Raw genomic sequence first — 24,382 nt, forward strand, 5'->3', positions numbered from 1 at the left:
CGCCAAAAAATGATAGAGAGTCTTAGCAGCCAGACAAATACCTCGCTCCACCTGTAATCACCTCCAGCAGGTCAGCTTCTGCCTCACTTCGCCTCGCCACAATCCTGCAACTAACACTGAGCCAAGCCATCAAATGGCTATCTCTTCTTCTACCTCCTCTTCCCTCTTTTCTCTTCTTTCTCTTTACACAGACAGAAAAGACCTTGATGTTTTTCCAATAATTGGCAGCAGAGGTTGACAACCCCCACCCCCACCCCTTTTTCTGTTTATCTTTTTCTTTTCTTTTTTTTTTTTTTTTTGCTCTTCCTCTTCCTTTAGAGATGAATACTTGGCCCGGGATCAAAGGCAGACCCCAACTGGCCACTCTGGCCACCACAAAGGGGCGTTGGGCGCTGGCGTGGGGCCAGGTGCTGCACATGGCCACATAGCCAGGGACAAGCCATGCAGATGGGGCCTGCAGAGCCCTTGTCGCCTCCACCCTCACTCCTGTGTACGAGAGGTCAGTGGCTAAAGTATCAGAGCGTGTGCTTCCTGTAAGATGATCTGCCCTTGTGCGACTGACTCCCTTTTTTTTCCCCATCTGTCTTTTCCTTACGCCTGTGTTTCTCTCAGTTTGTTTACTTCCTGCAAAAGCCCTGTCTTTGCTTCTTTCTGCACTCTCTTCTTCTCTGACTTTCCGTGTTCTTCTTTGCCGTTCCAGACTGCAGATCCGAGAGCGACTGGAGGCCTGTGCAGCGGGAAAAGAACCAGCTGAGGTAAACATCTTGCCCCCACGGACAGAACCATGTTTAAATGTTTGAGAAGACCCGACTAGAGTTTAGTCGAACACTTCCCTTTACCCTCAGCAGCCCTTCTTTAAATATATGTGCTACAGCCAAGTCTAATGTCTCTGAGGCCAGTACAAATAAACTGAGGTGGAGGACACAAAAAGTGGGATAGATAAAACAAATGAACAAGCCCTCATAGTCCAAATATATATGCAACACCAGGCTTGCTTTTCAACTCCTTCAACTGACACGTTTGCAGAATTTCTCTGAGGACGGCCAAGATGATGTTACTGAGTCAGAACAGGATTGTTGGACTCCTGAATTACAGACCAATTGTGATTCACTTCATTAAATTGTAACAAGTGATGTGAAAAGACCATAGTGAGAACCTTCTTTGCTCACTGTGCACGTAAAAAAACAAGCCTCCGTCAGAACCTTGCTCATAAATTTTCAATACAGTTTTCACCTGTGTTATAGTTGGGGAAGTTGCAGTGTATTGCCATAAGAACACAAAGTGTACACCCATACAGCCTTGTGAGTCCCTGGATCCGTATTGGTTGGACACACCGGTCTTTCTCTTTATGATGCCTTGGGAATCCACCAAACACTCATTTTTCATTCGTTTTGTCACATAAAATGTGCAGTTTACGTATTGAGCACTCTTACTACCCTGAGCAACTTACAGAAAAGTGCAACAGTGAAATAAGTGAGACAAACTAAAATAATTTTAGTAAAAATGACATGGCACAATCTTCAACTTAAGAAAGGTTTTCGTAACGTCCAAATGTCTGAAACCAGCAAACACATCGTAAAGGAGCAGACGTAAAGTTTTGGGAGAGAAAAAAAGACAACAGCAGTATTTTTCCACACTCTGCATGCTGTCAAGCATGAATCTCCGGCTTCAGCCATATGTTTAAGATTAGATGTACTTTTTTGTTAGACGAGAACACAGTCAACAAAGTTCTGCTGCTTCCCCGCTGGTCATGAATCAACTGGGCTCTGTCCACACCCTTTCCTTGTGGTCTTAATTCTATTAAACACTATGATAACAGCCATCACATGTGTGAAGAATAACACATTTACGGTATGAATGATGGTATGAATCCTAATCTTCTTAATGTTAACTGAAATACAGTATGTGTGTTCATTTCTGGACATGTGCATGTATGGGTTTAATCTGTGGATCACCTGAAAAGAACAGGATGAGGTCAAATTTAATGCCAATATGTGTCATGCACATCTCTCGCTCTCGCTCTCTCTTTTCTTGCATTAACCACTTGTTTAATACTAAAGCAGCACAATGCTAGCTGCCAAACCGCAGTGAGGTTTTCGTTTGATATGAAGCCTCTGGGAATAGTAATTATAAATTATTAAAGTGATACTGAATCATCCCAACTTTAATGCCGCATTCATTGATTCTGATGACCACCAGGGGGCAGCAGATCAAGCTGGAAACACATATTGTCATATCACCTTATAAAGTTGATGGCTAACATATTAGCAAACAATTGCCTATTTACATGTAGCCCAGTGGTAAATTCAGGTACATTTTGTCATAATTAGGGACTTTTATATTGTGTTTTAGGGGAAGTTTTATATTTCATTTGCCAAATCCTTTTGATTCATTAAACAAGGGTTTTACCCATTTATTTTCTAAACTAAAAACCATCTCTGGGTCTCATTATTGTTAAATATTCCTGTCAAAAGGTTTTACAATTGAGTAGAAACTCATTAGGTGCACCTTTGTGGTATCCACCTGAACTACAACGAACCCAAGCACCCTCATTCTCACGTATGTAACATACAGAGTGGTTGTATGGGTGCTACATACACATCCAACAGCCACAGAGCAACATTAGCATTCATTTGAAGCCATGTTTCCGTCCACATGACGAATCAAATATTCACTCTCATGTGGTTTCCAGCAATTTATATTAACAGCAAAATACATCTTGCTCTTATGCTGCTAGATGCTCCACTATGTTCACCAGCTAGTTGCTAACTTTGTCTGTCTGCTGAAGGGTGCTGGGCAGGTAGTGTTCAGTCGGTTTATCAAAAGCTTTTTCGCTGCAACCAGCTGCCTGCTGCTGCTGCAAAATATGGGTCAAAAAACCAAAACAATGACCAACTAAAAGATGCTTAAACAGTCTGTAGAGTTGAGGAGAAGACAGGAATTATGGCAATTATCTGTGGGTTTGTAACTATGAGCGATCCTTTCACATTACATTTAGTCACTTGATCCATTGTTTAGATAAAAATGTTCATTAGTGCAGCTTTAATGTCACATGTTGCCTCAAATCTGTCTTTTAAGTATCAAACACTCACCCTCTGCAGACTTGACGTATGGCTGTGAAAGGTTTGTATTAGTTTCCTCCGTCGTGGAGCGTTTAGGCAGTGGTCAGCTTAGCTTTAAGTCACTTACAATAGATTCCAACAGAGACAGGTTTTCACTGCAGAAAAATGATCAAAACGTCCAAGATTTCACCCCAGCAGCATAATCTACTTCTCCACTGTTATTATTTTTTTATATTTAACCATTTTTTAAAATAATCTGCTCATTACTAGGCTACATAACTGCAACAAATATGCCTCATGTCATGAAGCTAATGTGAAAGACAAAGAACCAATAAGTGATCACAGCATTAGGAGATAGCGAAGATTTGGAAAGATGCCATGTTCCCGATCCTTGATCTGGCTCAAATTAAGGACATGGATTTGAAAATCATTCTAGTTGCTTTCATAGGACTAAATCAAAGTATCACTGTGTTAAAAGCATAGGTTTCTGTATCTACTACTGCATGTAGTTCAGGTAATGCTAACCCCCTGCCGTGGAGAGGTAAATAAAGCCAACTAAATAAAACAAGATGACAAACTTAATGTGACCATTATGGAAAAAAGCTGTTAGTTCCAACTCAGATAATGGCCCACTTAACACAGAAAGCTTACTAATTAAAAGAGCAGAAAAATGATAATGCAGTTACCTAAATAGGGTCAACTGGTTGGTTGTTTAGCTTCAGTGGTAACTTCTTGGCTGTTAGAGAATTATGAGAAAAGAAGTCTTATGTTGTTTTTCTGTAATAATGGGCATTATTTTCACTTTTATGTGTTCCTCCTACAGAGAAAATAGGCCTGATCTCTCCCTTTGTGGTTGCTCCAACTGCTCACTTCCACCACCCACACAACACATTTTCCCAGGCAACAATGTTCCTCCAAAGTTTACACACAATAAATAACGATATGCCCAAAGCAGTTAGCAGTGGCCCCGCTCTCCGTTTCCTGGCTGGAGTTGAAATGAAATGGTAATTTTGACTTGAGGAGGATTTCAAAGGGATGGCCTCTACTTTTCATCTTGGTGCATACCACGAGCTCGCCGACACATTCACGCTGGGATTTGTGAAAAAAAAAAAAAAAAAAAAAGGAGAGGAGAGGAGAGAGGAAAAAAAAGCAGAATTTTAAGTTTTTCTATGAACTTCCTTCTTTCTTTTTTTCTGCCATCTCCCCACAGAAAAAGAGATGTAACGTTGCTGAGATCTCTCCCCCAGATGGACAGCGTTTATATAAACAACCATCCCCGGTTCAGGGAGCATTTCATTGATGTGTCATTGTCTAAAGATTGTTTCCAGGCATTTGAATAGATAATTCAGGGTATTTGATGTAGACATTTTTCTTCAAAGGTCAGTTGTGGGGGTAGAGCAGGGGTGTCCTCTAGCTCTCATGCTATTTTTGCATCGAAGGCTCCAACCAGCCTGTCTGCTTTTCACAGGGGAGATTGACACTTGAATCGTCCTTCTGCTCAAGATTACAAGGTGGTTTCCAAAACTCCATCTGAGATCTGCTCGCTAGCTCTGTTATGCAAAATACCTTTGTCTCAAACAAAAGACCATAACACTGTGTGGATGTGTCCTGTGCCTGTTTGCTGTCTAGGTCAGCCTTCAGTCTTGCAGTGAGATTGGAGCGAGACCAAAGATGCAGCGGAAGGATTGGCCAGGAACTCCATTATCTCGGCAACAAGGAATGAGAAATGGAATTAAAACACCCAAAACAAGGTCTGTCACACATCAGCAGCACCGGCTCCTGTCTTCCCATGTGTATAACATCTTAGGCTGCACAAAACCCACTCTGAAAGTCAAAACAGCCTCCCACTTTGTACAGTATCTTATTTCCTACATCACAGCCTTACGGCACTGACCCAGCAGCCGCAGCAATATCGAGGGTCCTCTTTCCCCGAGTCGGCCGATCACATTCCGTTGTCAGTCAGCCATGAGGGAAGCGTCCGGGTGACAAAAGCAGGGTGTGAAAAAAACAACACAGCGGTGTCTTCATTATCTCCCAGCTCCGCGGCCCGTGAACGAGGCCAGGGTTAATTGCTCTTGATTAGACGTCAGTACGCATGGCTGAGTGAGCTCACAGATCTCACTGAGGGGGCCGCAGAGGGAAAAGAGGAAAGGATGAGGTCGCTCACAGACAATGATGTGAAATCAGTGTCAAGTGTTCCTCCTCGGCGGGTTTAGCTGCTTGGGAAGCAGATAAGGAATGTAGATGAAGCAACATCCAGATGTATTTTATCTGCGTAAATGAGGAGTTGCGCTCATCATTTACCACGAAGAAAAGAAGGTAACCACGGTGATACAATAATACTCGAACAGGCTGGATTATTTTTGTTGTGTGCTGTATCTCAGTTAATCATTTATTTATAGACCAATAGCTTTTTAGGGGTGTTGGTCTGCGGCTCTCCCGTGTAGTCCACCACTTTGGTCCACCAGCTCAAAGTTTTCGGTTAACCTGTGAAATATCTTAACATCTACCAAATGGATTGGCACAAAACTGAGCACGGTCATTCATGGTTCCCACGGGATGAATCCCAGACTTTGGTGTTCCCCTGACTTCTCCTCCAGCGCCACCATGATCACATTTGTGGTTTTTAGTGACATGTCTAAACAATTATTGGATGGATTGTCATTGAATGTGGTACAAACATTCACAGTCCTCCTCAAGATGAATTGTAGTTACTTTGGTGATCCCCCGACAATTTTAGTGGCATCATCACGTCACAATTTTAATTAGTATAACTCTTGGGTTTCTGACTAAAAACCTACCTAACTAAAGACATTCCCATCGCCTTCAGATGCACTTTGTGTTTAGTGCTAATTAGCAAATGTATCATTGTGAGCATGTTAATGCATGCATTTTGTTAAAGCACTGCTGTGCCTAAATATAGCCTCCTAAAGCTGCTAGCATGGCTGTTGATTAGTCTTGTTAGATGGTTGTATTGCAAGCACGTATAAGTCCAACCTCACCCACCCAAGAATATATATATAACTATCTTCAGTCAGCTGATGCATTGATGTTGAGAAATGACTTACAGAGCCAAAAGTTCCTCCTGTGAAATGTAAACCACAGACTTTTAGACAGTTGCTGGTATGTCACCATAATGATGTCTGTCTCCATTTGTGGGTAACAGATAAACAAGCCCCTTGGTCAACCCTGGGTTATGTTTGTCTTTAATGCGTGATTTCTATCGCTCTGTTGCTTTTGTAGCCAAAATAATAACGACAATAGAGGTGATTCAGACGGAAGCAGATATGACAGGCAGACAAGGGAGGGCAGGACACTGTAACCTTCACGCTCTTCGCAGGGTGAGGGCTCGCTTTGTTTAAATCTCCCAGATCAAAGGGTGCAATGCAAATTCCTGCAGCTTCCACACCGTCATTTGATGTTTCGGGGGTGGGGTGGGGGGTGGGGGCAAATTATTGTGGTGATTACAGTAGCTGTACACAACCGGTGGAGCAGGCCAAACAAGGGTCCTTGTTGTGACTCTCAATTAGTGGTGTGACATCTCAGCACCCAACGTCTGAGAGGCATCCCACAATAAGAGAGGCTGTTTGGGCTGATAAAGTGATTTGGCTTGGTGGGGTCCTTTCATCTGCACCGACAGTGGGGTATTTGAGGTTTCTGGGTATTCTCTCTGCACAGCCTCACACCTCCCCTTATTGTGACAATAGTGCCACTGTGTTCAGCGTTTCAAGGAGGCTACGGGCCTACTGCGCTGTGAACAACTTCAGCTCAGTCGATTGTCATATTATTGGATGCTTCTGTGAGGTGAAATTAACAAGGATATACTAAAAATACAGGTCTGCAGGGACGCAGAAACACAACCACATACATTATTTTATCGGCTTCTGTTTTTCTTTTCCCTTAACAGCTTTACTCAGAAGAGATATTTGATATCACACCATTAGCAGTGTTCGGATGTTGTCTGAATATTCAAACACCCAGCCATCTCTGAAGTTGACGACGCCGGCGTTATTTTTTTTTTTGTTTGTGTGTTATTGAAAGCCACAGTAAGTTGAAAGGATAACTTTGCCTGTGGGAAGGACAGAGCACCAGAGGATCAGGTTCGGTTGTATTTCTGATAACACTTTGCATTCTGCAGGCACCGGTGACAGCTCTGATGCCTCGCGTTTGATTGTCTCTTTCATGTTTTCCTCCTGCCCTCAGCATAAGCAGCGAGGCTGAGGTGAACCGATGGCGAGCGGGCTACCGCAGCGGAGAGAGATTGAGATGTGATGCGTTTCTGCCAAGGTGATGGTCAGAGGCACTGGAAGGGTGTTGGTTTTCAGACACTTCAGGCTGTCTCTTATATGTAACAGAGAGTTGCAATAGGCCCTGGTGGTAAAACTACATCAAGTACAATTAGCATCATGGCAGGAATCTTTCGCTGTGAAGTGATAGTGTATGTGCTAGAAAAGAGCCGGCTCAATGTGAGTAGCTTTAAACCATTAACCTATTATTAGCCAGTTTCTCATTTTCATGATGTTTCAGACATGAGGTTACTGCTGAAAGAATGGAATAATCAGATGAATTAAAGGATAAGTGTGGTGATAGTCTATATACTAACAAGTATTGTTCCAAAACCAAATATCTACCCAAAGCAGGTGTGTCACAGAGCTCCATTGTTGTCCAAAAACTATTAAAAACATATAAACGAGCCACATTGTTGCGCTGGCTGACATGTTCCCTTCATTAACATGAACTGTAGTTTATTCTGAGTCAGTCTCATATACACTGCTTTGGTGCTTTAAATGCTCATAGTGTACCAAATCCAGCTGAAAATAGTCCCCAACAAATGTTTGAGTAACATTTGCTAAAAACTACAGTGACCAGCTGTTTTAGGAACTTATTTAGCCTTTTTTTTAATGAATTTGTGACCCATTTCTAAAGATTTAAGTCTTCTTACACATTGGTTTAAGTGTTATCGTGGGATTTATTGACAGTAAGAAAGTATATAATATTGTCAGCTTTACAATTTAAGTGCATGTTAATGCTGTGATTGTAAGCTCAGGCAATTGAAGCTCAAAGCCACGGTAAAGTCCTTTTCCTATAGCTTTATTCCTCTCTGAGCAGGGCATTGTGCTGACCTGGAAACAGCTATTCAGTGCTGTGAGAAAGAGGCCCCTGAAACGCTCCTTCTCACTAAGAGAAACATATAACAGTATTAGATCTAGTTTAATTACACAGGGGCTTGCGGATGGGCCCCTCTTTTCTCTCGGCGGTGAAAATGCTTAGTGTTTGTTGTCGGTTCAAGGCTCTCTAAAGGATGTGCTGGCATGTGTAGGGTTCTGGCAGAGAGGAAACTTGCGGTGTGTGTGTGTCTGTGTGTATGTGTGTGTGTGTGTGTGTGGGGGGGTGAACTGTTATTGTTTGAAAAGCGTGTAAGCGGCCTTCACAACACCGCATCCACGGAAATGAAGCAAAGACAGAGAGAGAGAGAGAGAGCCATAGAGAGAGAGAGAGAGAGAGAGAGCAAGAAAGAAAGAAAAAAAAACTCTTGCGCAGCTTTGACTGACGACTTAACAGGCAAAACCGAATTTGTCTTTTGCCGGGAGATGTCAGATGCCTTGCCAGAGAGAGAGAGAGAGATGGAAAGAGGGAGAGAGAGAGACAGAAAGCACACCACAGAATCTCTCCTGCGTCTTTTTCGCCCTCTCTTTTCTCCTCCGGTTTAAGACGGCTCGGTGAATGCAACAACATCAAAGGCCAAGCACTCAGAATGTACATTGTTGTTCCAGTAACCACATGAAACAGAGAGGGAGAGATGGAGAAAGGCTGGGAGAGATGGAGCAAGTTTTTTTTTTTTTCCTTTCTTTCCTTGTACATAAATCGGGAGCTATGGAGGGAATTGGTTTAGAAACGGTAGAAGATTAACTCTTTTATCTCTTCATTTCAAACGTCCTCCATATCCACATCCTCCACATGCTAACCACTGTCAGGATCTTCATGCCTGACCAACACCACTACAAAGCAGAGGTGTCTCCTGTATTAATTTAGGACACATGTAACTCCTCCACAAACGGAGCTGATGAGAGTAGAAATAGAGCTGAGGAGGAGGTTTATATAGCTTCAGTCCTGACTCATTGTCACGAAGAAAGCCCCCCTGTAATCGGAGCTAAACTTAGAAAGGAACGAGCGCTTACTCTGCCACAGACATTCCTCATGTGTATAAAAGAGGAACATAACGAAACAGTCCCAAACTTGTGCCTCAACGTAACCAACAGGCTTTATTCCTGCCCGCGCTTATCTTTACACAGAGACCACCCAGGAGCAACAAGTCAGTCCTCACCTTTAGTCTGACTGTGTGTGCGCGCCAGCTTTGTACTTTATAAGCACCAGTGTACGCCTGTGTCTGTATACAGTCCTGTGTGTGTGTGTGTGTGTGCGTCTGTGAATGAATGTGTTTTCTGTGTTATGTGTGTGCTTCTACCTCCCACCATCTGTGCCCTGTTTGGAGAGATTTTCTGTAAAAATCACAGTCACGCCGTGGCAGGATTACCACTGTGAAAAGCAGCACCTGGAAGAAACTCGGTGCTCCAGCTCCTTTCCCTCAGATGCTCAAAGAAGTTTCTGGCTTCCCAGCTTGAGGCGCAGGATTTGTTTTTGACCTACATGGGCGTCGTAGGCCTCATGTTCCCTTCCAAAAGCAAAAAAGCAAAGAACACATCTCAAATTCACACTAGGGTACATCCAGCAAGGTTACAGTATCACCGCATTACAGTAGATAAACAAAGTGCATGTGTGAGTGTGCATGTGGGGGTGCACACCAGCATGTGTGTTTACACCATACATATCATATTTCCATGTTTTTTAATGGCAAGCCAAGACACTAAAGGCTGATTATCCACACTGAGATATAAGCCTGTGAATGAAAGAGTTCAATAATCCCAGATGGAAATTGAGTCGGAGCATCTCCGCTGAAGATTTCCCATTAGAAATAATCTTAGTCCAGGATTAGCCACAATAAAAATGGTTTTGATGTTCCCACACATACACACAAGTGATGTCTCCATAGCTGCAATACCCTGTGCAGCATAGCAACTATGTCGTATTTTTGCTTTTATATGTATGCAACTTCTTCAGCTGCTAAAGGTGACTAGGAAAGCGCTCATAATCGCTCCTGTAACTTTGAGAAAGACATCCAAAATGTTATTGTTATTGTTAAAATGTTAACGATTTTAGGTCAGTAGCTTCACTGCCCCTCAAAATTACAGCTAAAGTACAGTTAAATGCCACTAGGGAGCCCACATCTGAGGCTAGGCCCCTAATAGACTGATTTAAAATGCTTTTTGTGGCCCTCGCGAGTATCTCACACTTTCATTTTACCCCTGCTCTTGGTTGAAATCTCCAAAACTATGAAATTAAACTCTCAAAATCCCAATTGAATTGTGTTATCTGAGACTGACTGAGCACTGTGCACTGAGAGAATGTGTTCATCAGCCGCATGATCACTGCAGTAGATCAAAAGCTCACCTTTTGTCTCTCTGGTCTGGATCACCTTCATTCCTTCTCTTTCTGTGCATGACTGTATATGTTTTTCTGAGAGTGTTTTTTTCTTTCAGCTGTACCTTGAACACACACACACACACACACACACACACACACACACACACGTCCCCCCGGCCCCGCCACCCTACAGCCCCCGTGTCACTGTTGCCATTTCGCCGTCCGCCCTCACTCTTGACCAGCTGACCCTCTGCTTGGCGCCCGGCAGTGTCAGGTTCTGCTGCTGGTGACATCATCCTTCACAATGAGTCCACTGCCACCTCCAGCTCTACTGTCCATTGTCCGCCCGACAGTGAGCGGCCTTGTTCCCGCAGAGGACGGCGCTGGCGCGGCACGCTCCCTCTGTAAATGATGAAAGAGAGCGAGAGAGTTGTGCTGAAAGCACAGGCCTTGTGTGGCCGACCGCGCTGGACGCTGAGCTGATCGGAAGGCGTCTTTCTCCGCTGACAGTAACTTCTGTGATCTGTGGAGATAAAAAAAAAAGAAGAAAGAATGTGTTTGATGTCTGGATTTGAATAAATACCCTGATGTTAATCGTTTTACAGCGTTAATCACATTTGGTGATAACATAGCTCCTTGTGTGTGTGTGTGTGTGTGTCTGTTTGTGTCTGTCTGTGTGTGTGCCAACAGGAACACATCTCCTCTGTATGTGTAAATATGAGTCAGCCATTGTATACATGAGCATGATTGGTAATACGTGAGGATTTATTAAGGCCCAAGCGCTAACTGGCCCTGTTGAAATGCAAGGAATTATTATTCTTTTTCTTTATGATTCCAACTTTTTACGAATGAATCATATTTTATTGGGCCTAAAGGTGCACGAAAAGTTGTGAAACTTGCACACTCATCAGGACCGGCGAAAAATTTGTTATTTTATGGGGTTTGGAAATGGGTGAGGCAAAATGGCTCTATAGAGCCCCCTTGAAATTTTCAAAAATTCAGCCCCTCCTTGCAGTTTCACCCACATGTACGAGATTTGGGAGGCACACGAAAGATGCCAAGATGAACACAAAAGTGACATGACCTTAACCCCACAGGAAGTCGGCCACTTTGAATTCATTTTCATATTTCTTGCCATTTATAGGGGTCGTTAATCTGATCCACTTGAAATTTGGAACGTATTTAAAAGACCAATGTATAAAAAGAAGTGGTTTGTAACACGACTGTACATGGTCCAATCTCAACCAAACTTCTTATTTATGATAAGGGTCCCGGCCTGAACACATCTATATGACAATATTTTGTTATTGTCATAGCGCCACCTACTGGCAACAGGATGTCAGCCTTCTGTGACAAACATCTTTATCGATTTACATCAAATTAACATGGTGTGGTTTACACGTGATATCCAGCAAGCGTTATTAGTGTGTGTTCTCTAGTGCCACTTAGTGGACACAAACAGTAATTTTTAAACAGGAAGTTGTTGTCCAATCTGCCTCTAATTTAACATGTTTGATAAGAGTCCCACCCTGATCACTTCTACGGGCCAATAATGCCCCAAAGTCATAGCGCCACCTAGTGGCAACAGGAAGTATGCCTTCCATGGCAAAGATGATCAAATTTGCATGAAGGTTTCGTGGTTTGGTCTACGCATGAAATCCTTCAACATGACGCATAAAGTGTGTTGTCTAGCGCCTCGCAGTGGACACAGGAAGTGATATTTAACTCCCACGTGCGGTGACCAAAACACATCACAAGCCAGAGGCGTGTCGAACAGCCCGCAGCACTACCCATCGTGCGTGGAGGCGAGAGGGCCCGATCATCGCTGCTTGCAGCTTTAATCGTTCTAACGTTGAGTTCGGAAGCGAGTTAGTGGCTCTGACGTTCAACAAAAAAGGCAAGTGTGCCTCCTGAATCTCCTTAGGCTTCAAATTTTTAAGACACTCCCATGTTTGTTTTGTCTTAATGATGTGGGTCTCTTCTGGTTAACACAGAGGCGCATGATTAAATCTTCGCATGTAGCGGCTTAACAACATGCAATTAAGACCCAGTCGAGCCCAGAAATACTTTGATAAATCCACATTTAAGAGATGAAACGAGAAAAAAGTCAAGAGTGGCGTGTCTTCGCCTTTATTCGCTGATGATTGAATTTGCTGTCTCAGTCATTTTGCTGTTTTTGACACATATGAGACATACATGTAGATGAACAGATAGTGTGTGTTTCCTGGTGTTTCCTGGAATTCCACAGGGATCCACATCTGGAATGGATTTCTTACTGCATTATGAAAGCTCCGGCTGCTGAGTTGAACGTTAAAATGAACAGCAGCAGCTCAGATGTTGTTGTTTTTACCCAAATTCAGTCAGAGTCAGGTAGCCCAGAGAGCAGCCTCACGGTGGTAAACTTGTAAGCATCTGGCTCTGATATTACCAAGCTTTTAAACAACTCTGATAAACTGTAGCAAAATAATATTTTTAGCCTCAACTGAGGGTTTTTTAAAGCAGATGTCTTATCCATCTTTCACAGTCGATTCTATTAGATATTGATGTTTGATCATCTGTTTTACCTTTACTTACTGAGACAGTTCAGGGTCTTATACGATGGAAATTCAACATCCTATGGCCTGTGTACTTTGAAAGATTGAAGAGGCTCAGACAGACCTAGACAGAGAATTTTCACCGTAGGTGTCACAGAGACAAAGCTTGCCCCCCTCCCTTGTCAAAAAAAAAAGAGAAGAATCTTTCTTGCTGCCACAGCATATGGAGAATTGTCCCAATTTCTTTTCCTTTATATCAAATGCAAAGTGTTTCAAGTCAAACCTTTTGTAGCATACACCACATGCGATTTGGGCTCTTGTGTGGCGACGCAAACTTTGTGACTTTTTGATATCTCGGTGAGTGCTGTCTGACAAGTTTCTGTCACTCACACTCTTTCCTTTTTCTCTCTCCACCAGCAAGAATATTTTCTACCCCATCGATTGATTAGCATACATCAAGCCCCTGTCGTCATGGCAAAACTTCATTTGAATCTTCAGTACTTTCCCCGTGTCTTTCAACCAGCAGCTGTCAGCCACATCAACACTAGACACGCTCTGCGCCAGACGAAGTTAAATTGAAGCACACTCTAACACTATATATAGATAAAATGTCACTTCTTTCAAGAGACAAGGCACCTTCGAAGTCGTCAATACAGAGCGCTTTATCACGGGCAAAATAACTTTGAAACTGGAGAAGAGAGTAAAGATGAAACGATTATTCTTTCTTCCCACTTTGTGCTTGAAAGAGGGAAAAGGCGAGATTATTCTAAAGTGGGAAGAAGCGTTTAAGGGGCTTGTTTTTTGATCTGCCTGTCCGTCAACGAAAATGAAGAACACCTCCTGATGCTTCTCATCGTTAGGTGTCCTCAAAGTGTCTCAAAGTCTCTTTGTTATCGCTGAGTGCGTCGATTAAAGGGGGGAATATCATTTATTCATTTTGCCATTGAGTGAAAGAAAGAAAGGATTCAAGAGCTTAGCGTTCATTTTCGTCAAACTCTCGAGGTGCGGTGATGAAGTCAGCTTTCTTTTGAGAGACGAGTAGAGTTGAGGCAAAAAGATGTAGAGTGAAAGTTTTTGCTCTGCAAATTTTGAAAGGCCCCACTGATCTTTGAGATAAAATAACTGGTGATCAAACTTTATTAAACTTTTCTTTTAACAGCACATCGCAGGACGACAGTTCTGAGAAGAATTCTGTCTAACAAAGTGTTGCTGATGGGTGTAGCTAATACATAAACATATGCACATCACCACACACACACACACACACACACAATCTCTCTCTTTCTATTACATCTATGTCTGTCTCGTACACACACACACACACACACACACAGGCACATTCAGATTGAGAATATATAGAAAGCTTAAGTATATGTTTATCGGGATATGTCAAATAGATTTTAGGGATGTGGGCACACAAAGCAAGCCAGAATCAACGCACTCTGTACGTGCCTGGTTGCTCTTTTCACCAGAGGACAATGCCATATTCATCTCCGCTTCATTTTCCAAACGCAGTATGTGATTCTTTAACATGCCTCTCAGTCTGGAAGTCCCTTCCATTCCTACTGTTTCAGATTTTTTTCTTTTTCTTTTTTCAAATACTCAGTCCTGTTGCGAGGTGTCTCTTAGAAGTTGAAAAGTTCTTTTCAAGCCCGAAGTTTTTGCCGTCTTCACTTTTCAACTGGCAAGATGAATATCGGTGGGACAAAGCATAGAAAGGAAAGGCTTTTGACAAGACTTCTGAAGGCCCAAGAGCTCGTCCTGTCTCTCCCTTTTGCAGTTTTCCCATAACTGGCTTTCTCGCGTGGCTGCTAAAAAGACACGGTATCAAATGCAAACTGAGGAGTCACAGTCTTTCAAGATACATCAGTGGGGGCCCTTGTAGAGATGCTGCTCTGCTTAGGTTTTTCACAACTTTTGAAAAATGAGAAATTGGTGCATTCTCTCTTGTGCTATCAGAGCTGCTGACAGTAAGTTCATGTTCTGTATGTGCAGAAAGACGATGCCATGAATACATGACCCAGAGCAACGTCGAGTTTTAAAGTGCAACTTGTCAGACTTTCTATCTCACGCAGTATGTGATTTATATGTCATCTCCTTTATGAGAAACAATATATTGCTGTCACGAAATCACAGAAGTGGTACTTAACCTTTATATATTAAGCAGACCTCTCTCATTCATAAAAATCAGAAATGTGTGAAATGCTGGCATATTAGAGGAATGGGCGAGGGCATTTATGGTAAAAAAAAAAAAAATACAACAACATAAAGGCCTAAATAGTTTATTTTCTTTTCATACAGGCATGAGTTGCTCTTTGTAGCTTGTGCTGTCTGGACAATCTGTGTTGGATATTTGAAGTCTAAACAGTCAGTGTTTTGTGTTCACCAAGGCTGGGGGGGCCAGTGGTTTAACACTTTCAAGAATCACTTTGTGGGGCGGCATCGTGGGGCAACCTCAAGAAAACCTGAAATAGCTGAAACTAGACCTCTGTGCAAATAATCACCCTGGGCCTCTGTAAACCATCATGTTTATGCATTGTAAATTGTGAAAAGGAATGCTTTAACATTGTGTGGCATATGTATTTCAAGGCTTTGAACATTGGATGGTATCCGAATTTCACCCACACAACCACAGGCTTTTGCTCTCGCCTTTTGACTGAAATATCATTCAGATTCCAAAGGGACTAAAAAAAGGCTGCCTAAAGAATGTGTCTGAAACCATTCCCAAGCTGCTTCCATGCATTTAGCTATCACTGCTTCAGGGTCAAAAACCTTCCACCAACTTTCTCACTATTCTAAGTTTTGCTTTGGTGACCATGCATTTTTGAAATTACACAACAGGCTTTGAAAGGTTTTTCTGACTCTTGACTTCAAAAATGTTCTAAATCCATAGAAGACATATTATAATCCTTCAATCCTCCACTAAAACTGGACATACAAGGTAACAACAGAGCTGCTTATATAAACACACAGTGGAACATATTTAGATGTTGCGTCAACCTCTCTTCCACCTTTGAAGGAGTTTATAAGAAAGCTTTTTGGCAGGAGTGCAGTCGCCACACCGGTTATCTCTTTCCTACACTGTAATTCACCTGATTTGTAACACACCTCCTCCTTTGATCTACGGTTTTGAAACCTTGTCTCACAACCTGTTTACCCACTGAGTCCTCGAAAAAGACTGGGAACAGACTGGGTGATGCCATGACACACAGAGACAAAGACGCACCCACTCCTTGTATCCTCAACTGGTTGTATTACCTTCAGTATGTCACAGGCTCAAACAGACAGACACAAATGGCTCAGAGATTTGTTGTTTTTTCCTTTGTAACTTCTCTCCCCGAGCGTACTTTACTTATTAGTTCTGTTGAAATACACAAACATTAAACATTTTCCAAGTGACTCCCAAATGGCCCGTGCAGTATAACCAAATGAGGATGGATATAAGTTCATATTTGAAATCTGATACAGTCCCTGTTAAATAAAAGTTTAGCTGATATTTAAATTCTCCTTACTTTTTGTGTAAGGTGAGAAAAAACTATAATGACGCTGCAGCTATTGCCGCATATTTTCCCATTTTTAAGAAGGATGAAACTGGAAACAGCGTCTGAGCTAGGTGAGCATTCCCCTTGACTGGCATCTGAGGGCCGGCACTGCTCGGAGACGACTGGTCTTTTTAATATGCCCAAAGATAAACTGATTTTCTAAAATTAATTTTAATTACAGTTCGACTTTAAGCATTTGTTGCAGCTGATTTGTTCAATATTCAGTTCAGTATCACCGGTTTTTCTGACCCGAGCGGAACATAAATTTAATATTGCTGCTGTGGAAATATGATCACCTCCAATGAGGATTGTGTCATTACTGTATCAACATAGCTCAAATAGCAGGGCAGTTACTTGGCTCTCTCCTTTACCATTCACATTTTGAGTTTTTCAGTGGGAACACATGCGATTTTACCTTTTCTGTTTTCTGCTCTGGCTAACAAAATGTGAGAAACCAGCCCATGTGCTCTCATGTGCTGTATATGAACGGTCACCGTTCTAGCAGCACCAGGGGGAAGCACTGGACTTCTATTCGTGGTTTGTACTTGACAAAGACAATCATTGTGTTTAATAAACATACCATAAATGTCAAGCACAGAGCCTAAATCGATCTTCTTAGAACGAGGGACGGTCCGGACAGGCCTCCCAGACAAAAACTGTCAACACGGCAGGTACAACAGGTATGTTAAGATCTTAAAACTCTGCAGTCATGCCTCTCCTGCAGCCTCGATCTTGCTGCCTCGACATATGCACACACATGCATGCACTTCCACACACTCCTCTCCCCTTTGTGAAGCAGAGAGGTGATTTATATCGGGCAGAAAAGCAAGTAGGGTGACATTTTGGAACTTTGGCGCTCGGACGGGGCTTTGAAAGGAAATATGATAAGTTATGTCTGTGGAATGTCTTGGCAAGAATGTGCAAGGATTTTGAGCTCTCACCTCATCTGCGTAGCTGCTGAGCTCTGGTTGCAGTAGCTTGTGCATTCCTGTTCATTTGACAACATGCAGCTAGTATTTTTTATTTTTTTTTTAAACACTCCATTCCGTGCCATATCACAAATTATCCCACAGCTCACTGGGTTACAGAGCCAGCAACAGATGAGCTTCAGTGTGGGAACAGCCTGTGCTGGCACAAGTACATGATGCAACTCGCTAAAAGTTATAAAACAGGCGAGGATTTGTGATTTATTGTTTGTTTTCTTGGAAATAATTGAGCTTTTGTGTTTGTTTCTTACAGGTGGCGGCTAATGTTTTGGAGGAAACATAATAAGAATAGAGCTTACATGCAGCAGTGGGTAAGTACATGTTTATGGCTTTAAAATGCACTGAAATGAACATTTTGATGTTTGGGCTGAGTTTGTAGTCACTTGAATGTAATATTCGTCATTCCAGCTTGCAGACAATTCGTCTGCATTGTGATTCCCTTGAAAAGCTTGAACAATCCATTTCTCTTTCCCGCTTCTCACTCAATTGCGCTGAATTGTTAAACCCCTATTTCAAGTTTGGAAATATAGTCATTCTTTCTTTTGCCTTCATTAGATAGCGCACAGTAGAGAGATGACACGAGTTGATTGGAGAGAGAGATGGAGGATAGTCTTTAGCCAGACTCAAACCTGGGACGCTGTGATTACATAGTCATATTTGCTGTTGTGAAGAATAATCCCCTTTTAGTGTTGTAGTCCTGTTGTCAAGCCACTATCTTCAAACATCATACGGAATCAAATGAAAGGATAATTCAATTTATTTCCACTTGGGTCATAGTTTTGGTCATCATTTCTATCACTTATAGCAACGTTGTACTCACCAAGTTCATTGCTGGGATCTGGGAGCGTGACAACATGGCAGAGCAATAACCACAAACTGTCAGATGATCAGCTTTGACCTAAAGCTGCAACAATTTGTCTACCTGATCATCGTATTTCTTGACTCTTCTGGATCTGTCGTAGCGATGTTTCCATGTTCCCAGATCTCAGCAATTGCTTTGGTAAGTACAACGTTATCATAACTGATAGGAATGATGGCCAAAACTACGAATGTAAGACCCAAGTTGTAATAAACTGGAATTATCCTTTAAAGTATAGGATAGGCAAGGAATTTAGAGATGGAAAATGTGCAGGGACCTTGATTAAAAGGGTTCAAAACACACACACACACACACACACACACACACACGCCATTAGTCCCCAGAGCTCCAGCTGCCCAGGGCTCTAAAGTCATGTTGTCCCAGTGTGATTGAAGGTCCAGCTGGTAGACCAGCCCTTTTGATCCCTTTCCCTTTTATGAGAAAGACAAACAGCTCCTCGTCGTCACCCACACTAAAGTGATTGATACACACATACACACACACACACACACACACACACACACACACACATTGTGATCACAGTTAGGCACACACATGCATGCACACATTCACATGGTGATCACAAACGGGCACATGTGCACATGCACACACACTCGCATTTTCTTAATGGATGGATGCCCTCTCTCCGACTGTAATCACTTGGCTAATGACCTGTTTGAACTCTCAATGAAACCCAGAGGGTGAGAACAAAAGGTCGAGAGAGAGAGAGAGAGAGAGCGAGAGAGAGAGAGAGATACAGTTGAAACCATGATTTTGGCACACTGTTATTACCCTGATACATAGATTATAATGTGCTGAGGTTATTAGTAATAGTAAGAAGCTTCATAACCGATTTAAATTGTATTTATTGTATTCGTTTGGGGGTTATCACTGCCAGTTTTCTCTTAAAGAAACAGATTCCACCCTAAAACTAAATTCACAATGAATAGCATGATATTTGTCGGTTCAGTTGATATTCGGGAGAATTCCCAAAGCAAAACCAGACAGGGAAAAAAAGTTTTATTTGTAAAATATTTGTGTTACTTCCTTGCAATGCGATAGTCAAGAACCAGGAAATGTAGCATATCATTGCAGAATCACTCTGACCACTGTCCATTAAATCCGTTTTTCCTGTTCACTGAACATGACGCAGCTTCAGAACATCACTGACACAGTCTTGGCTCTCTTTTAACCAGCTTTAGGAAATTCATGTACGCTTCATGTTCACATTTCTAGCCCTAAAGTCCAGGAATACAATGTTCTTCCTTTAGCTGGTAGTACTTGCATCCAACGTGCTACACATCTGCCTCCAAGTTTCGTCATGGTTGTCGTGTCTGGCTGGCGACGAGCTGCTCTTGTTGTGACTCTTTCACTTCCCTATTATTTATTTTCTATGTTGCTGATGTCTTTTGTCTTGGAAAATTGAGCTTTGTTTTGTATTTTAATGTTTAAGGAATTTCTCTGTGCATGAGAAATAAACCACTGCCTCAACAAGTCATCTATTGCTATTACATTACTACTTTAAATTGTGTTACTGAGTTCTAAAGTGATTGTTCTCTTAAAGAAAGTAAAGAAAATCAGATTATTAACCCTGCTTTCAGCACTCATGGGGGGTTTTCTTGCTGTGCTCTGCCTTATCCAGTCTTGCTCCTAGGTATGGATGCTCATTTATAGACATTTTTCTAAAACAAGCAAAACTGCATTGATTCAGAGACATGCACAGATATAGATTAGAGGCAGTGTGTCTCAATTAAAAGAGATAAAGTGTGCAACAGCTGGCTGCGAGATGTTTAGAGGGCACTATCACTGTAATCGACGTGCAGCCTTCAAACTGAAGCTACATTTATAAAGATACACTAACCTTATGCTCAGAAGCGTTTTTGACAGTGCTAACAACCTAATACAAAATGATGTACATTATGCTCATAAATGGACAAATGGTTGAAAATGAAGCATAACTGTTACGACAGACAGAAGACTAAAACTGCGGATGAAAAGGGTTTAGACGTGTGTTAGAATAACACGACACTAAAACTAGCAATAATTACACAATAAGTGTTATTTATTTTTCGGTCCAGAGGGGCACTTTGAGCCAAAAAGGGCAAAGTGGCAGCAGCATGAGCCACTTTTGCCACTTTCACAGTGTTAACAAACTTTTTCCTTGTTTTTAGACAAATTAGCCATGAAAGCTAAATGACTTGTTGGGATCATTTTCAGCGTCGTGCTCCAAGTGAAACACTTATATGGATCTGCAGCAGTCGGTTGCTCGTGGTGGGATTTGTCGCGTCTCTGTAAATAATAATATTAAAGAGTACGGTCTAGACCTGCTCTGTAGGAAAAGTGCAATGAGATAACTTCTGTTATGAATTGGCGCTATGTAAATAAAACTGAATTGGTCTTCATATAAACACAGTAATATCCAACCTGAATGTTTGAAGTGGGGTTTCCCGGTGATTTGCTTTTTGTTCCCTGCACCCCTCTCCCCCTTTGGCAAACTGAGAGAACAATAGAGGGGCAATAGTACGGAGAAAGGAGGGGAAGAAGGGAATGTGCTGCCGGGTCTGCACTTCCTGGGTCTCCGCTGCCCCAGAGGCATTTCAGGGCCTCCTCACATGGGCACCATCCGTACATGCGATTTGCATCAAACAGACTTTGATGGGATCTCCCTGCAGCTACAGTGCTGGGACACAGCGCGTGTTCATATTCACAACTGGGCACTGCAGAGTGGATGAGAAAGAGCTTCCGCTCAGAAAAGGGTGTCATCTTACTCGTTTTTGCACCACGGGGCGTCAGGATGTCTGGGTTTGTTTTGTGTGTGTGTGTGTGTGTGTGTGTGTGTGCGAGTGTGACAGAGCAAAGAAGAGTCTCATACATATACCTAATATGCCGTAAATGGTTATTTCATAGTGGATATATAGAACGAGCAAAAGAGGCAGGGGGGGAAAGGATGGACAGGATGAAGGACACATGCAGACAGAAACAGACTACAAATAAAGATGGAAAAAGATAAAGAGTTGGAAATCCACTAAGGCAGACAGACGGAGAAACAAAAGAACATTGACAGTAAGATATGGGAGAGAGGAGAAGGACATATGAAGTAAAAAGGACAGAGATAGAAACAAAAAGATGAAATGAATGAATTTAGATACTATGAGTTCTAGGGGTCAGCTCCTTTTTCTCTTTCCCCTCCTCTCCCTCTTTCTCTTACGGTAATCCCTCCAGTAGCAGTGAGCTGTTAGGCTCCTCCATAAATCAGCGTTTGTGTGAAATACCAGCGGGAGCCAAAGGTCAAAGGAGAAAATTAGCAGCTGTCTTTTCCTCTCCTTTCATGTTAGCCGCGGGGCTAATCGCCAAGTGCGCCATCAGCCTCATTTCCACTTTAAAACAAACTCCCCGACAAGCTGGGGAGGAGCTGTTTGCCCGCTCTTACATTTTATGGCACCAGATTTTATTCAGAGAGGGAGGAGGAGTGGTGGGAGGGTGGGTGGGGGTGGGTGGGGGGGCTCCCACTCCTGCTTTATGTCACCCCTCTCCTTCTACGCTCTTTTTCTTTTCTTCCACCTATCCCATCATCTTCAGGTGTGGGAGGGCAAACAGTGGAGCACGCTCCTCTCACACTGCTTTGTCTACACATTTCAGCGGCGCTGGCGGAGAGGCGATGATTGGCGGCCTTTCCCTCTGCTCCGCTCCACGGCGGCGCTACTGATTAATACGAGGCCTGGTGAACTATGCTGACCTCTTCACTCCCACAGTCTGTTATTCTCCTGCCCCACTGTTAGGACTTCCCAATAGTTGAAACACTCGCATCTTTGGACTAGATGTGGCATTATTGGCTGATAGTAGTAGAAGGAAGGTTTTAGTAGAGTTTCCAAATGTGCTGAACAGGGAACAAGTCCATGAATTTATTTTGTTTTTCAAGAATTGGACCGAAAATGATTCCTTCCTCTTTTCTGTCAGAGGTTTTGGGTAATTTTTTTTTTCTGGTGTGGTTACAGGAATAGGACAAAATAATGGAAACAGCAGTACAGTATAATTCAGTCCCTTACTTTTATGTTCACAAATACAGATACAAACAGGAGGGGGCGGTGTCATGTCTCGCATAAAGGTATAGTCACATTTGGTTTACGTTCAGCAAAATGTACCCACACTGGGCCCAGAAAAAGGAAGTGGTATCACATATCTGATGTGGTAATAAAAAAAACATTTATCCGAGCGATCACAAAGTGTAAACAGTGTTTGGGAGCTACGCTACATTTTGTAGTCTAGTAGTGTGAAAATCAACTAAAAATGGTTAAGAAACACGCTAGAATAACAACTTCTCCATGCATCAGCGTTTCTATTGGCCGGCCGAGCACGTCCACTCAAAGTTGAACAAATGTACATGCTCACCTTTGATTGGGCAGTTATTTACTCACATTGCCACTACCGTCGCAGCATGAAGTAGTTAATTTACTGAGCGATGTATTTCCAAGCATCATTTTTTTTATTCAAGTCCTGGTAGCTCATTTCAGCGATATTGTAAAGAATTATGAAGCCACTGACTACGACGATCAGCATTTTCCTCCATTTTGTTTGTTTTTCTTCTGTGAGTGGAGTAGAAAACAACAAACCTTCTTTCGTTCCTTCAAGCGTGATTGGTTGCATCCAGGTTGTCGCTCCTGCGTTTCAGCAAACATTTGCAAAAAGGTTGAACCCTTCTCAACTCCCCAAGTCCCACTGCTGGATGACCTTTGATTCTTTGAGCAGTGTGTTGCACTTGCATGCTTTGCGAGGTTCAATTCACAATAAATGAGATCCTGTCACCAGTTTTGGATACCTTATTTGTGAACAGGGCATCACAGCAACCGTGCAACAAATACTACCTTTGTAGATTGCAAAAGTTTCAAGTTAATTTTCACTTCAAGTGTGTCAGAGGTGTTGATTCACCTCTACAGAAATGTTTGAGGCCATCGATCGTGGTGTTTTTGTATTTGAAGGCCATGAAAACCTATTTCAGCAGTCAGCCTCTAGCTGTGAGTGATGGGGTGCTACATGAACACAACGAACACAACGTTAGAACAGGTTTCATCATTTCACTTGTGAGATTGCTGTGTTTCTTTTTGTCTCTGTCCTCTTCTCACTGCTTTGAAGTGGGCAGGGCTCGGTTGGAAGAATGTGATGTCACGCTCTTCTGAGCACCAATCAGGATTTAGCAGCATTTGAATCAGAATCTGATAAGAGTTGGCGTGTTGTTCGGTCACTGTCAATAAAATATGATCAAAACCACACCCACACTGTCCTGATGAGGCAGATTAGAGTTTTTGAGCGTTAAACTCTTAATAAATACCTAAAGATGTTTGATTAACTTTGATGTTTCTTTCTTAGTCATGAATATTTAATGTTACAAAGAAATACTTAAAGGTTCTGTATACAAGAATTTAATATAGCAGCAAACAACTATTTGCTTTGTAAAGATATAGTGGAGGAATGGCGTCCTGAGCAGAGAATGACTTCACACTCCCTCCGCTGCTGTTGTCATCCAAGCTTCTCTGTTCTTTGTTTTGGTAGCCAATCCGGCCGCGCATGCATGTTAGTGCATGTGAGTCTCTCCGTGTGAAACTGTTAACTTGAGGAGAGCGATATAACGGCTGGTTCTTTTCTCATCTAACGCGCTGAATAAAGTATTTATTTCGACCAAGACTAACAAAGACGGTTTTGGTGAGTTTTATTTTCTTTCCGTCCAGCTCGAATGAAGTGTGTGTTTTAAGATGAGCAGAGCGGTAAAATTCTTGTTTTTATCAGTGGAGTCTGGTGGCGAGCGAGAGTGATATAACGGCTATTTCTGGTTAAACAAAAAGGATCTTACGGTTTAACAGAAAGGTCTAGCTCTTTAGCAATCCTTTCTATAATGTTGTCAGACACTTAGAATAACAATCTG

The 24,382-nt window shown here is 42.3% G+C and overlaps 1 protein-coding gene across 1 annotated transcript in view; it reads left to right on the plus strand.

Moving 5' to 3' along the window:
* The first annotated feature begins 268 nt into the window (after positions 1–268).
* Positions 269–24,382, plus strand: part of LOC122873318 (axin-2-like) — a 49,832-nt gene continuing 25,718 nt past the window's right edge. The window contains exons 1-4 of the mRNA XM_044189901.1: positions 269–499; positions 701–755; positions 4,692–4,813; positions 17,860–17,917. The gene's annotated coding sequence lies outside the window, so the exon portion shown is untranslated. The remainder of the gene's footprint in view (positions 500–700; positions 756–4,691; positions 4,814–17,859; positions 17,918–24,382) is intronic.

Source organism: Siniperca chuatsi, linkage group LG3 (assembly GCF_020085105.1).
Source record: "Siniperca chuatsi isolate FFG_IHB_CAS linkage group LG3, ASM2008510v1, whole genome shotgun sequence".
NCBI classification, from domain to species: domain Eukaryota; kingdom Metazoa; phylum Chordata; class Actinopteri; order Centrarchiformes; family Sinipercidae; genus Siniperca; species Siniperca chuatsi.